This window comes from Suricata suricatta, chromosome 9, assembly GCF_006229205.1.
Source record: "Suricata suricatta isolate VVHF042 chromosome 9, meerkat_22Aug2017_6uvM2_HiC, whole genome shotgun sequence".
Taxonomy (NCBI): domain Eukaryota; kingdom Metazoa; phylum Chordata; class Mammalia; order Carnivora; family Herpestidae; genus Suricata; species Suricata suricatta.
Genome location: NC_043708.1, coordinates 126,152,348 through 126,167,042, shown reverse-complemented (window position 1 = coordinate 126,167,042; position 14,695 = coordinate 126,152,348). Strand labels below are relative to the sequence as shown.

Here is a 14,695-nt window from a genome sequence, read left to right as displayed (position 1 = left end):
GCTGTCAAGAGGGGAGCCCGACAAGGGAAAGGAAGAGGGTCAGATCATGCAAGGCCTTGCAGTCATGGTAAGAATGTGCAGTCTGTTCAAAGACTTGTGGGAAGTCATAAGGAGATTCTGAGAAAACTTCAGTGCAAAGAGAATGACACAACCCAGCTTCTATGTTTTATAGATGACCAACACAGATACCTTGTGAGGTAGACAAAGTAAGTGTCATCAACCCCTTTGAACAAATGCAGAAACTATGATCCTAACGTTGAGTTCCTTGCCAAAGGAGGAATGGACAACCGGTGGCTGGTGTATTCACTTGCCCACACTCATGGTATGTCTCATGCTCTGTACAACCCTGCCATTTCTATATCCATCAGAACTCTCCATCCACTACTGAACATATTCAAAATCAAGGCCATGCTTCTCCTTAATTTTTGGTGATGTTGCATTTTAAGGCCAAGTGGGAAAATACAAGTTAGGCAGCTCTAAGAGAAAAGTTATATATTTTTTAAATTTTTCAAATGTCTTTTATTTATTCTTGAGAGACAGAGAGAGACAGTGCGAGCAGAGGAGGGTCAGAGAGAGAGGAAAACACAGAATCTGAAGCAGGCTCCAGGCTCTGAGCTAGCTGTCAGCACAGAGCCTGACGCAGGAGCCACCCAGGTGCCCTGAGAAAAGTTATATATTTTTAAGTAGGCTTCAGGCCCAATGGGGAGCCCAATGCAGGGCTTGAACTTAGTATCCTGAGATTAAGACCTGAGCTGAGATCAAGAGTTGGTTGCTTAACCAGCTAACTAGGTCCCTGAGAAGTTGTTTTTAATAATGGATTTCTCTTTGATGTGTGTCCATTGGTTGTCTAAAGAATTAACTAGATACATTATGTTTTGTATAATTTTAGAATCATTTCAGCTTAAGAACTAGAATGGTATTTAAATAGTAGCAATACTATCTATTCTTAAAAGCAGATTAAATAGAATATTACAGCCACATCATAAGTTCTACATAGAATAACTCCCTTATTATATGCTAAATAATAATTATACATAGATTTCTAACATTGAAGTAGGATAAACATAAGATCTAAGAAAAATATGCTTTATGATATTCTACTTAGTCTGACAAGTGGGGAAACACTACTTGAAGGAAGAAAGCCTGTCATGATTTATACTCTGCTGCTTTTTCTTCAGCCCTTTTGGTTCCCTGGCAAATGCCAGATAAGAGACCAGCTCTGGGCATTCTTTTTCAAAGACTCAGTATATAAAGGGTTTGTCCAGGGGTGCCTGAGTGGCTTAGTCAGTTAAGCGCCTGACTCTTTATTTCAGCTCCGGTCATGATCTCACAGTTCATGGGATCGAGCCCCATGTTGAGCTCCGTGTTGATAGCATGGCCCCTGCTTGGGATTCTCCGTCCCCCTCTCCCTCTGCCCCTCCCCTGCTCACATGCACTCTCTTTCATTCTCTTTCTTAAGAATAAAATAAAATAAAATAAAATAAAATAAAATAAAATAAAATAAAATAAATTCATATGTAAGAGTTTGTCCATTGCATAGGTGCCTGGATGGCTCAGACGGTTAAAGGTCAGACTCTTGATTTCAGCTCAGGTCATGAGTTCAAGCCCCACATCAGGTCAGGTTTGTGAGTTCAAGCCCCACATCAGGCTCTGTGCTGTCAGTGCAGAGCCTGCTTGGGATTTTCTCTGTCTCTCTCCCTCTTTCTCTGGCCCTCCCCTGCTTTAATACCTCTCCCAAAATAAATAAATAAACTTAAGAAAATAAAAAAAAATAATAAAGTGTTTGTCCCTTGCTAGGAACCAGAGGAAAACATTTAGACTTGGTACTTCTCCTTCCAAGGAAGGAAGAATAAAGAAGTCACAACAAGAACATTACAGTTTTGCAAAGTGGAATTGTTGAAAAGCACCGCACAGTATCAACCTCTGCAGTGGTTGTAGGACAATCAGGAATTTCTACTTTATAATATGAACTGAACTAAAAGTTGAGTTAATTTGAAATTAATTGGCTAACAATTCCACAGGAGACAGAGCTGTAACACTCATAGCCACAACTGCACACTGACTGTGTCTGAGTTTGGGCTGCTATACATAGACAGTACAAACTGGGCAGCTTAAACAGAAGCATTCACTTCTCACAGTTCTGGAGCTTTAGAGGTCCAATATCAAGGTGCCAGTACCGCCACGTTTTGTGGAAGACCTGCTTCTTGCCTTGCAGAGGGCCGGCATTCTGTGATTTCCTCACATGGCAGAGAGAGAAAAGGAGACCTTCTGTCTCTTACTCTTTTTATAAATGCATTAATCCCACCATGAGGATATCACTCTGGTCACCTAACCTAACTCTAATTACTTCCTGAGGTCCCCACTTCCAAATGCTATCCCAGAGGGGTTTAAGATGTGAATTTGAGGGAGACACATTCGGTCCATAACAGACTGATTTGCTTATAAAGACCAAATTACCCCCCAAGATGTGTGCTGAGCCCCCATCTTACAGGACAGAGTAAAAGGGAAAGAACTACTATCAACTTTGGGCCACTCCCGTCATCTTGGGTTTTTAGGTGGCATTCATAGACAGTTGGATGAAACAATGTAGAGGTCAAGGGAGAGGACTGTAGACAACTATACAGAATTGGAAGCCAGCAAAGAGCATGTAAGAGAAGCCAAGAGCCAAATGCAAGGCTCTGGGGAACATTAACTCCTGTCACACTGCCTGAGCCCTTCTTTGTTTTGCATAATTTAGCATCAAATGATTCATCTCATAGGATTCAAATTGCTCTTAGAGACCACTCCTATCTTGTAAGCTAAACAGTTGGATTCTTGAGGTCAGGAGGACGTAACAAGATGTTCTATGTCCAATCATTCCCCCAAAATAGAAGCCAGGAATTTAGGAAACTATCTAAATTCTACCACCAAAAGCCAACTAACCAAGCAGTATTGGATTAAATATTCCATTATACTACCTGATTGCTCTACTTTGTTTTATTGTATAAGCTGCCTGAGTCATCATCGACTTCTTAAAGTAGGTGAGACCAGTGATTCTTCATGGGATACGGATGAGGCAAAGAGGGGAGTAGCAGGTGACAAAAGAATTTCTCTTGGATGTTCTGGGATTCAGGTTCCCAAATGCAAAGAGCTAAGTGTGTGAAAAATGTCTTTTCCAAGACATTATGAGTCACTGTGTTTGAAAAACCCTCTGAAATCACAAAATCCCATAAGAGTGGAACATATTTCCTCCATCCCCTCATCAGCATGGCCTTCTCTGATTCTTGCTGAAATGGACTTTCAGTTGTGCTTAGAGATATGAAACCTTGTATTTACAAGGCCAAATTCAAGTTCTGGTTATATTTGTGCTTTCAATCTTCTTTTTTTTCTGTTGGAAACTAAAAAGTTGTGTCTTAATAGGTCTTATAGGCTGCATAGGTTGCCTCCCCACCAAAAAGATTCATATTCAGTCCCAGCCCTCATGGTATGTTATTTGGAGATGGGTCCTTTGGGTGGTTATTAGGTTTAGATGTTGTCATGAAGGTGAGGCCCCATTATGGGATTACTGTCATTGTAAGAAGTGACAGCAAGGAGAGCTTGTGAAGACACAATGAGAAGGTGGTGTAGACACCAGGAAGAGTCCTCACTGAGGAATCAAATTACCTGGTGCCTTAATCTTGGACTTCCCAGCCCCCAGAACTGTGAGAACTGAATTTCTTTTATTCAAGTCACCCAGGCTAAGGTATTTTGTTATGGTAACCCAAGCAGACAAATGTAATGTAGATGTCCAAGATGATAGCAAAAAACTTTTCAAAACAAAAGAAGTTTACTGTAAATTATAATGGGAGAAATTGGTGAGAATGTTTAACATAGGACTTATAAACTCTTCAATCATTTGGAGCGATTTAGAAGGCTTTGTATTGATATAATTGAAGACTGTATTCCATTTAACCATAGTCAGTAGGCATTTGGGGGGTTACACAGCCCAATTGTTAAGATATTATTTTATAGCTTATTTGAAAAACTCGCATCTGATATAAATATATCTATTTATCTAATTTAACCAAGTATCAAGAGAGAGTTAAACTTTGTGCCAAGAATATCATATGGTATTATACCTTCTCGATTAAAAAAAATAAATGTTTCCAATTTGGAAGAAGAACTTTTAGTACATTCTTGAAATCTGAACATGGATTTCATGTCCGGATTCTCAGCAGGGCACCTGGTATGTTTCCATGAAGCCTGTCCATGTTGGTGTGCATTGGTACAACCATTACTTTAATAAATCTGCTTTGAAACACAGAAAAAGCATGCTGTTTAAAAGCTGGCAAAAGGTGATTGCTAGCCTTGAAATGAAAAAAAAAAAGTTGAGTTTTATTTTGCAAAACAAGACCCTTCTCCATTTTGACTGAAATGTATTAAGCAGGATAGAGAGACTATCTCTTGTAATTATCAGCAGATTGGCAATCTGACATATAATTCTGGCAAACCTGTATTTAATTGCTAAAATATGACTTCCTAGCAACTACAAGTATGTTCTGGCAATGTCAAGTTATCCCAAACCACATGACTTGACTTCTGCTTTAGAATTAAAATTGAAGATTTATCCCAGGTTGAAGCTGTGCCTCGTGCATTCTGCAAGAATTCTATACACTGCAGACAGAAAAACGGGATATCGTTAAAGCACTGCAGTGCCCCAGGGGTCAATGTCAGATACAATCTAATTTAACATCTTTATTAAGGATCTCGAAGAGGGAGTAAGCCACATATTAATGAAATGTGCAAATGATATTAAACTGGGAGCTGGTGCAACCACCAGTAAGGACAAAGAAATAATAGAAATGCACCAAAAGAGGTTAAAACTATGAGCAGAAAATTATTACATGAAAATCACCTTCTTGGGATTGATAGTTTGGAGATGAGCACTGGGAGTCAGAAATCTCAAAGTTTGGGGGTGGTATGCAATTGGGAATTAAGAGGAAGAAAAAGAGGGCAACCTTTAGCCAGTATCTAATTTAGACACCAATGTAAACACTTTACATTACATTATGTAAATTTATACGGTCTTTAAAATCAGAAAGATCACCAACTCTAAAAGTTAGATACAAGCCAACTCAAATGTAGGAGCTTAACTAAATTCGGCACAGATAGCTATTAAAAATGGCCAGTACCTGAATAATATTGACATGCAGAAGATTTGAAATAGCATGAAGTGAAAAAGAACAGAATATATGTGCATAATGATAAAATATAACCTAACGCAGCTACGTACACTCATTAGGCTAGCTCCAGAGGTCTTCTACTTTTCTAATAAGCACTAATTTGAAAACACAAATAAATGTGTCTTTTGTTTTAAAAAAAAATCACGAAACAGGAGTGCCTGGGTAGGCTCAGTCAGCAAGCATCTGAATCTTGATTTGGGTTCAGGTTATGACTTCATTTTTGTGGGATCAAGTCCCACGTCGGGCTCCGTGCAAGGCATGGAGGTTGTTTAACATTCTCTCCCTCCCTCTGCTTCTGCCCTTCCTCTGCTTACACTCTCTATCTCAATAATAATAATAATAATAATAATAATAATAATAATAATAATATAAATGAAAAATCACAAAACAGCTTAGAAGCCTTGAACTTTTAGCTTTTGTATCTCCATGGTTTCCCATATCCTACACAAACAGCAGATGAAGCAACTCTAAAAATGACATTGCTGGTGTTGTTGCTGAAATAGGATGCCCTTGAAGCAGCATCTGAGAACCCTGCAGTCTTCGGTAGGAATCCCCTGACTGCCTAGAATTTCCTGAATTCACTCTTTCTGCCTTTTCCACCTCTGCGTCCACTCCCAGGCCAACAACCCTGGTCACTATGAGGTACCCAGTCATTGTGACAAGAACTTATAAGCAAGCAAATGCCCTGAAGCAACTGTGCGCATTTTAGGACTCCTTCCCATCTTCCTCCCTTAGCATTCCTCCCACAACTTCTCTTAGTTGAACTACACACAAGGGCATACCCATGGCATGGAGCTGGAAAGGGCTTCTTTACAAAACCATGGCTTTCCTGGAATTTTTGACTTCGCCGCTCAATCATTGGTGCCTACTCAAAAAAAGGTAGCTTCCATATGCTTTCTAATTTCTTTCATGATCCCTTATCTGCTTTCCGGGTCCAGGAGGGAAAATAAAGAAGGAAAAGTCCCTGGTGCCCTCAGATATACCAAAAGGGAACTCATTTGACCTAGAATGGAATTTAAAAGAATGACTTTTTCTAAACAGTAGGACCACAGTAGCAAATGATCCAAAATGCAGATGTAGGCGAATCCAAAGGATTGAAGATGCTGAGGTTCTAAAGTAGTAGGAGAAAAAGAAAATACTATTTTATTTGCGCTTCACCCAGAGAACCTAACTGACATCATGTAATTGAGGATTTACTGCTCCTGGGTCAGAATGATTCACATATATCAGGGGGTGACTAGGAGCTCATGGAAATGGAGCCACGAACACTTGAGGAAAGACTATAAATACCAAACATTGTAGCTAATAGAGGGGGGCGTGCTGAAAACCTTCCAAGGATAGTCTTGCCAATGAGGAAGAGGAATTATTTTAAATATACTAGAAAGATTTACTGGACATATGGGAATAAGATTCCAGGAGAAAAAAAGTACGTGAAACCTTAAGAATTTTATTATAGTTTAGCCTTTTCATGGATTTAAGATACTTAAGGGTAAATTTAACAAACATCGGAAATGCATACTGGCAGTTGTATTGATGATTCTGCAATTATACTGAATTGGATTAAGCTTCTCTACCTGAAGTGTGAAGTTTCCTTTCATTCATTACCTGAGTTCATTTACAAAGTAGAATTTCCTTGTAACCTCACTATTTCAAGCACAAACAAATTCCACCTCATCCCACCCGAGGTTAAAAAATGTTTTTTAAGAAATTATTGCATTTTCTTAGATATTTCAACTTGCCTTCATGTGTAATTGGAAAACACGTCAGAAATTCAACTATAGGAGCTCAGGAGTGGCTTATTCTCTTAAGCCTCTAACTCTTGATTTCTACTCGAGTCACAATCTCATAGTTCATGAGTTCGTGCCTCATGTAGGGCTTCATATTGATGGAGTGGAACCTGCTTTCATGCTTGGAATTCTCTCTCTGCCTTTCTCTGTCTCTCTCTCTCAAAATAAATAGATAAAAAGAAGTTCAACTATAGAAATTTTCTGAATGCTTTCTACTATGATAAAATAGTTGGGGTTTTTTTTCTCATTAAAGAAAATAAATTCGGCATACCTATGTCTTCTTCCAGGCATACACGAAGTAGAAATTGTTCATGCCACAAGGCCACGGAAGATGTTTAGGCTCACTGTATGACAGCCAATCCTGTTGTGGGAATGCAGAAAAAAAAAATCAGACCTAGTCCCTCCCCTTAAAATTTTCACCATCAGTGGACGGAGGTTAAGCAATAGAGAGTTTTTTATTGTAGACTAAATGTAAGTGGTGGTATTTGTACTAGCAAATCTTCCAGGAATGCACCAAATAATAAATAACTTGGTTTGCAAATGTTAAGGTGCATATTCATTATATGGAAATAGGTGATTTAAAAACAAAAGGCAACTTTCAAAGACCATCAGAAAAGCCTAGGGCAAATATTAAATTGTTCACTGATATTTAATTCCCCTCTTCTGGGTACATGAAAGGATTTTAATTCCCTGTTCCCTTGAAATTAGGATTGGCCATGTGATTTGCTTTAGTCAGCGTCATAAGAATAGAGGAAAAGAGTGGAACTTTTCTGTAACAGCTTTTTTAAAAAAAATTTTATTTATTTTTGAGAGACAGAGAAAGACAGCACGAGCAGGGGAGGGTCAGAGAGAGAGGGAGATACAGATTTCGAAGTAGGCTCCAGGCTCTGAGCTAGCCTGGTGCGGGGCCCGGACCCACGAACCATGAGATCATGACCTGAGCCGAAGCCGGATGCTTAACCGACTGAGCCACCCAGGTGCCCCTGTAACAGCTTTTAATTGGCCACCAGTTGGATTCTTTCTGGTTCTGCCCTGGTGATCACTGAAGTACATGTGGATAGGAAGGTAAAGATCAGAGAAGTCACCTGGAGGAGAGCTCTGAGAGTCACTTAGATCTGCAATGAACATTGCAGGAGCCAGAATTAAATCTGTGTTGGTAGTCACTGATACTTAGAGATGTTTGTTACTGCAGCATGATTTTGCTTATCCTAACTGATTACACTCATTAATCTTATGAACAAATAGGATGTCTTCATTACAAAGGAAGTGTTGCTCAAGGAAATAAATTAATTCTAAGTGAGCTAATTGCCAGCTAGTCAAGGAGCATTTATTGCTATGTGCGCAAGGCTTAGAATAGTTTAACCAGACATGTGTCACGATTTTAATTTTGTAGAATATCTTGAGTTTATAACTTTTGCCTGCATACCACTATCTGTGAATAGTGACAATAAAGGGACCTGATGCAGAGCAAGTGAGTACCAAGTGGATCTTCCGTCCCCTTAGTAGATTGTGGGTCTGAATCTAAACATACCTAAAAGAAACATTTTAAGATACTCTAATGAAGGCAAGATGGTTTTGCCGTTTTCATTGTCTGACACTTAAAAGACATCTGACAAAGAAAAAAAATACAAGTGATCAAGAAACTGTTCTTAAAATTGACTATATAGTTGTAATGATGGGCAAAAATAAAAATAAATATGTCTAATCACAGAATGGTTTATCATGTGAAATCAAATGAACACTCTTCTGCATTGAAGATCATTCTCTTGTATCCAATTTGGAGAGATATTTAACAAGTAGTGTAACAAAGGCTCCCTTTCTATTATCATAAGTAATTGATGTAGACTTATCCATTTTGCCTTTTGGATTTTAGAGCCGAAGAGTGACAGTTGCTTACCGTACCTTCGCTGAAAGGCTGCATTCTAGATGATGTGATTTTTTTGAGACATGTGTATGCTTCTTGAAATGAGAAAACATCCTAACTGTGAAAGAGCGCTGTCATCACTGTGTCCTCTAAGTACCATGTGCAGGATTGCAAAACAACATGGGCGCTCTAGCTCACATGCCATCGAGAATGACCTAGTAAGTGGTCTGGACTTTGAGTCAGGGAACTGTTTTCCTGGTCCCTGGACTCAGGTCTCTTTTGCATCCAACCGTCTAAATAGTCAGCCACCAGAGCTAATTTTCTAAATCTAAGCTGACCTCATTCCTTCTACTTGAACAACCTCCAAAGCTTCTCAGTTGCCTTGGACATAAAGTTCAAATTTCTTAGCCCACTCCTCTGTCCAGATTACCCTGTGCTCCTGTCATGCCAAGTGGGTCTTTCTCTCCAGATTTATCATGCTCTTTCCTTCTTTCATCTGTGACATGTTTCTTCAACTCCTTTTCCTGTACTGGTAAACTCCATCATATGATATGCTTGAGATATATATATATATATATATATATATATATATGTGTGTGTGTGTATATATATATATATATATATGTGTGTGTGTGTGTGTGTGTGTGTGTATGTATATGTATGTACATATATATGTGTATATTATTATTCAGTCATCCAAGTGGACTAATCTACTGTCTTCAATCACAAAAAAATGTATTTTTATTTACCTTTGTATCATATCCTCCCCTTTCACATAGTTCAAGTATCTGGCATATAACTATGGGTGAATAACTGGCGAATGAGTAAATGAATGAATGAAGAAACAAATGTGTGAATGAGTTAATCCGACCTGAATTTAGGCAATGACTTTACCAATAAGCTGCTGGGTGACCTTGGCCTTGTCTGTTTATTTCTTTGTGCTCCCAAATTCCTGAGACGAGAAAGGGGGATCATAATTGCTACCTGCCATGGAGGGTTGCTGGGAGGATTAATGAAATAATTTTTGTAAAGCAGTTTGAGCTCCCTGGAAGAAAAGCACTATGTAAGAACAAAGTGTTATTATAATTATTATGTAGCACCTTTCATCTTAGAATCTCAAAGCACTTCACAAAACATTAACTCATTAATCTTTCCATGCTCCTGCAAGAGAATTCCATTATCTCCCTTTTAGAAAAGGGCAACGTGCAGGCAGTCAAAGGTTAAATATCTAGTCCATGATGCTATCCCCATTGAATGCCAAATCCAAGAGGAAGGCTTCAGGACTCCCAGCTCAGAGACAGCCCTTTGAACCTTCACACTCTGCACCTGCCCCCCTTTTCCTTGTACGGAGAAGCCATTGAGCAGCCTGGGCTGGATGGCAAGGATCCAGTTGGAATGGGAGCCCTGGGTTAATACCTTCCATAGAAGAAGGGGTGGGGTGGGGCAGCAAGGTGATGACCACAATCCTCCCCTCAACTGTAACAATAAGAAGCGAATGTAAGCAATGCCTGCAATCAATCGCTCACCCTCCTCCAAGGGCTCGGACTCAAATCTTTTCATCAGCCTCTTTTAACTTGACACCTTTCTGGGATGTCTGTCTCCCAGCCAGAAAATGTCTCATCACCTTTGAATACAAAGGTAGCAGTTTAGCAACCAAAGAAATAATCCGAAAATACTGCATTCAAAGGAGCTTTCCTCCCCTAATACTGTTTTTCCTGCTGAATCCCATGAATGTTAGCTGAGACAGGTGGTACTAATCCGCCTTCTAAAAGGAAAAGGAAGAATGTTAGCTATTCTGCATATACTTAGGGCAGGAAAAAAGCCATAGTTTGGATAAAGATGCGTTACATCAGGAACCTCTAGCAACGCGGAGCTGTTTCTATTCATAGCAAAGCAGAGATGCGGCATTTGTGCTTTTCTCACAAATGTTGAGTCCCTTCTTCCTGGAGGTTGTGGTCAAGATTACTGGCCCAGGAATGTGGGCAGATTTGCTACAAACATACACGGCATGTGGGTCTCCACATCCCGGAAAGAACAGGATCATGCCTAGAGGTCAGGTGAATCAGGCAGCCGTCACTCCAGTGGTGATTCTTCGGTAGCACCCATTTTTGGGCGACATATTTATTGCGTTTGGTCTTGAGGTGAAATCCCGACTGGCATAATGAGTTCATTGTGATCAGTTTGATGTTGACACCACTCCTGACTCTCCACTCACATCTGTGACTTTCCTGTCCAGGCCAGGCATTAGCATGAGGTCCCCGTAAAGATCTGAAACTCCTGGCCTTCTCTTTTTGGAGACGGACTCGTTTGTTTACCTTTTTAACTTCCTCACACTTCCTTGGATGCCACCTGTAGTCATGGAAAGAGAATGAGCTTGGGAGCCAAACCAATCTGGCAGTTAATCCTAGGGCCTGCCCCTTCCTCCTTGCGTGACCTTGGGCAAGGCTCTCCATCTCTGAGAGCCTTCTTTTGTGCCCCGCTAAGAATTATAAGTCTATATTGCAAGCTGCCTGAAAGATAATGGGCATACGTAGTACTTCTCAGCAAAGATTGGTGCCTGGACTGATAGGACCTCCAAGTGCTGAGCAGAAGATTAAGTCTAAGCTCCTATAACAAGCACTGGAAGACCAGAGATTAGACCGAGGCAAGGCACTGACAAAGGGAATCCAATAGGTGGAATTAAGCAGCCATTGGTAGGGGATCGAGGGGGCCAGGGAGAACAGACCAAGGTCAAGGCCTAAACGGATGGGTAGCAATTGCCAGGAAAATCTGAAAATTACGGGTCAGAAAATCACCACAAGGACCAGAGTTTTGTGACCACAGCCCCTGTAGGAAACTTTGACAAGGGGGTCAAGGAATTAAGGAATAGGATGAGGAATTAGGCTAGGATTTAAGCAAGAATCTCTGAGTCAGAGGCCTCGAGGCAATGAGACCTGGGAAACTTACAAAGAACCACCTCCAAGGAGCTCACTTTACAATGCCTCCGCCCTCCCCACCTCTCAGCCACACATCAGCTTCCATAGTTCTGAACCCTCTCAAATTATTGTTTTGCTTCTCATCTACCATCTTGTCACATATGGGCTTGGATATTGAGCCTGAACTGTTTCATCTATGATGGACTCAGAAGCCTCATTAGATACTAGAGCAGTGCTTGCTCACAGGTACCATAGACATCACGTGCTCAGTCACCATGGTCACGTGGGTGCCTGGGGCACTGCTTGGCAGTTTCCCAGCCACTGTCCACTCTCCATGAAGAAGAACATCAAGCAAGAATGGGAATGGACTCCTAGAACTCCAGTACAAAACAATATACCACCCTGCAAGAACAAGAAGGTGCACAGTAGCACTGGCCTGGACGATCACCTCTACACCTCCTTAGGAGACAGTATCCAGACCCTTTAGATGCTGGATCCGCAGTGGGGAGTCCCTCTGTGCAGCTCGGCACATCATCACCCCAACCACCTACCCGCTGACACTCTGCTGGTGACTTCTGCTGACCTGTGGCTTCAGGTCTCCCACTGAACATATTGCTTCTCCAATGTCCATTTCTCATCTCTAACTTTTCTCTAGAGCCTAAGGCCCACATTTCAAAAGGCTGGCAGGCATTTCACCTAAGTATCCGAAGGACATCTCAACTCCACTAGTGATCCTCTCCACTTGCATTAGTGGTATCGACTATCTTTTACATACCAGACTCAATGAGGCTTTTACTGTCCAAGTTGGGGATTGAATGGGCTCACACCCAGACCCCAGAGCCAGGGGGAGTAGGGTCTCACTATGCATGAGCATGTGCAACAGGGGCAGAGGCCTTCACCCAAAGATCAGGTAGAACAAATGTTCAGGAATGTCTGCAAGATCTAGATTCTTTGCCCATGAATGTAAACAGTGTGTCCCAAGCGCCCCCCTCCACAGACTGAGGGCATTAGAAGTGACATAATAGAGCAGAAGTGACTAAGTTGGCCTTAGGACATTAAATCGGATCCAAAATTTAACCATCATACCCACTTTCTGGCTCCAAAATTGAGTGAGTTCAGTGATACAGAAGGAAGAAAATTAGTAGTACAGATTGTAACTTTTACATCCACTCTCAATACCATCCCCGACAAGGTCCAGAGCATGTTAAGTAATTAAATATTTACTGAACAAAAGAATGAATCTTTGATGTTTACATCTAGCTTTTATTTCCTTGACATATTTTGTTACCTGTGAGCTCTTCCTTTCTGAGTTGTTATTTTTCCTTTCTGCTATTTAGGATTCTAAGCAGCACTTGACTTTCCAAGTGGAAAGTACATTCTACCCAGTGACCCAGTACTATGAACCAGCCAGCACTGTGCGAGCACTTACTTAAAGGATGGATTGGTATGGGGCACCTCATTTCTCAACAGAAAAATCAGAATAACCCCAGGTGAATCAGGTTGAATGCATCCTTAGATGCATTTGCCAAAGGAGAGTGGTAATGACACTCGCTTCCATTTATCCACCTTTCATAATGGGCCAAGCACTGTGCTAAGCCTTTCACAGAGTCTAATCTTGATGCAACAAGAAAGACCATAGGATTATATGAGTAATGTATAGCGGCAGAGTTGGAATCTAAACAGGAGTCTGTCTGCTCCCCGAATGGGGCTCTTCAATTCATACAACTCACACCCCAAGGGAAATATTTGTAAGTCTGTCAGCCTTCTTTGGTGTGAACCTTGGTGGGATCCTTGCCAGCATTCTCAAAGTTCTCAAAAATGTCATTTCCAACTCAGGCTCAGTAGAAGATACATTTTCTGTTGTAATTGACAAATGCTAAAAATAGAAATGGGAAGTCTGTACATCAGAGAGGGTAATGAAAGAAGGAGCCCTCCTTGCTCAGACCGACGAACCTGAAAGAAAGAAAAAAAAAACCACAGTTTTTGGCTTTCGCATTGGTTTCATAAACATGAAATTTACTCAACCAGAATGAACATGTCAAAATAAAGAAGTCTCCGTAGCACAGACTTGGAGACTCAAAATGTCATTGAAAATTAAGATGTTTTTGAATGAAATAACTCTTCTGGTAAGTTATGTCTGAACATGACCACTGGAATCTCAGAATTGACTGTAGGGAGATAAAAGATGTAAATGAGCTCTGCCTGGAGGATCCCAGGCTGCAGGGTTTTCTGGAAACAGTGATAGGAAGTTGAATAGCTATGGTTTCATCCAAAGTAAATTAACCTTGCATGAAGGGCCAAACTTCTTATTAATGCCAAAAAGTGCCCCCAGATGTTTCTATAACTCAGCCATTTCCAAAGAGTGGGATTTTACTTGGGCGGGGGAGGGCGGGGAGGAAATGCTGTATAACATTTCCCCTTTGCCCCACATGGCTAGATTAATTAGCATGTTCTTCAACATTGCTCTTTTTAGATTGACAACTTTCTTTCCAAAACCGTGAACAAGAACAACTCTTGGAACCTCCAGACCCTGCAGTGTTTCTGCACTCGACAACATTTATTGGCCTTTGAAACTCTCACCTCCATGTAGGGATAATTTTAATTGGACCCTTGATCACTCAGTCACTCTCACACCTCCTGTTCCAGAAGATTGAAGAGAGGCTGTGGATCCAGATTGCTTCAGCAGGATGACGGGCAGGGGGTTGAAAGGGAAGGCTGGCCATGCTTTCTTGGCTCTCCACACTTAAAGTTATAGCTTTCATGTATGGACAGGTCTACACAGCTTCCATAGCTACCCACTGCTGCGGGTGTCACCACATCGGATTGAAATTATGCCAGGACCCATGGAAGCCTTACTCTCAGAGCCAACGGAGGCCAGGAAGAGAGCAAGACAGAGCAAAACGCAGGGAGAGAAAGTGAATTCTTAGC

General features: G+C 41.0%; 1 long non-coding RNA gene across 1 annotated transcript; it reads left to right on the top strand.

Annotated features, from left to right (window-relative positions):
• Positions 1 to 5,946: 5,946 nt before the first annotated feature.
• LOC115302572 lies at positions 5,947 to 14,267 on the top strand. The gene is made up of 3 exons (XR_003913538.1): positions 5,947 to 6,080; positions 8,862 to 9,070; positions 14,241 to 14,267. It is a non-coding gene; the product is annotated as an uncharacterized LOC115302572 (long non-coding RNA).
• Positions 14,268 to 14,695: the final 428 nt, after the last annotated feature.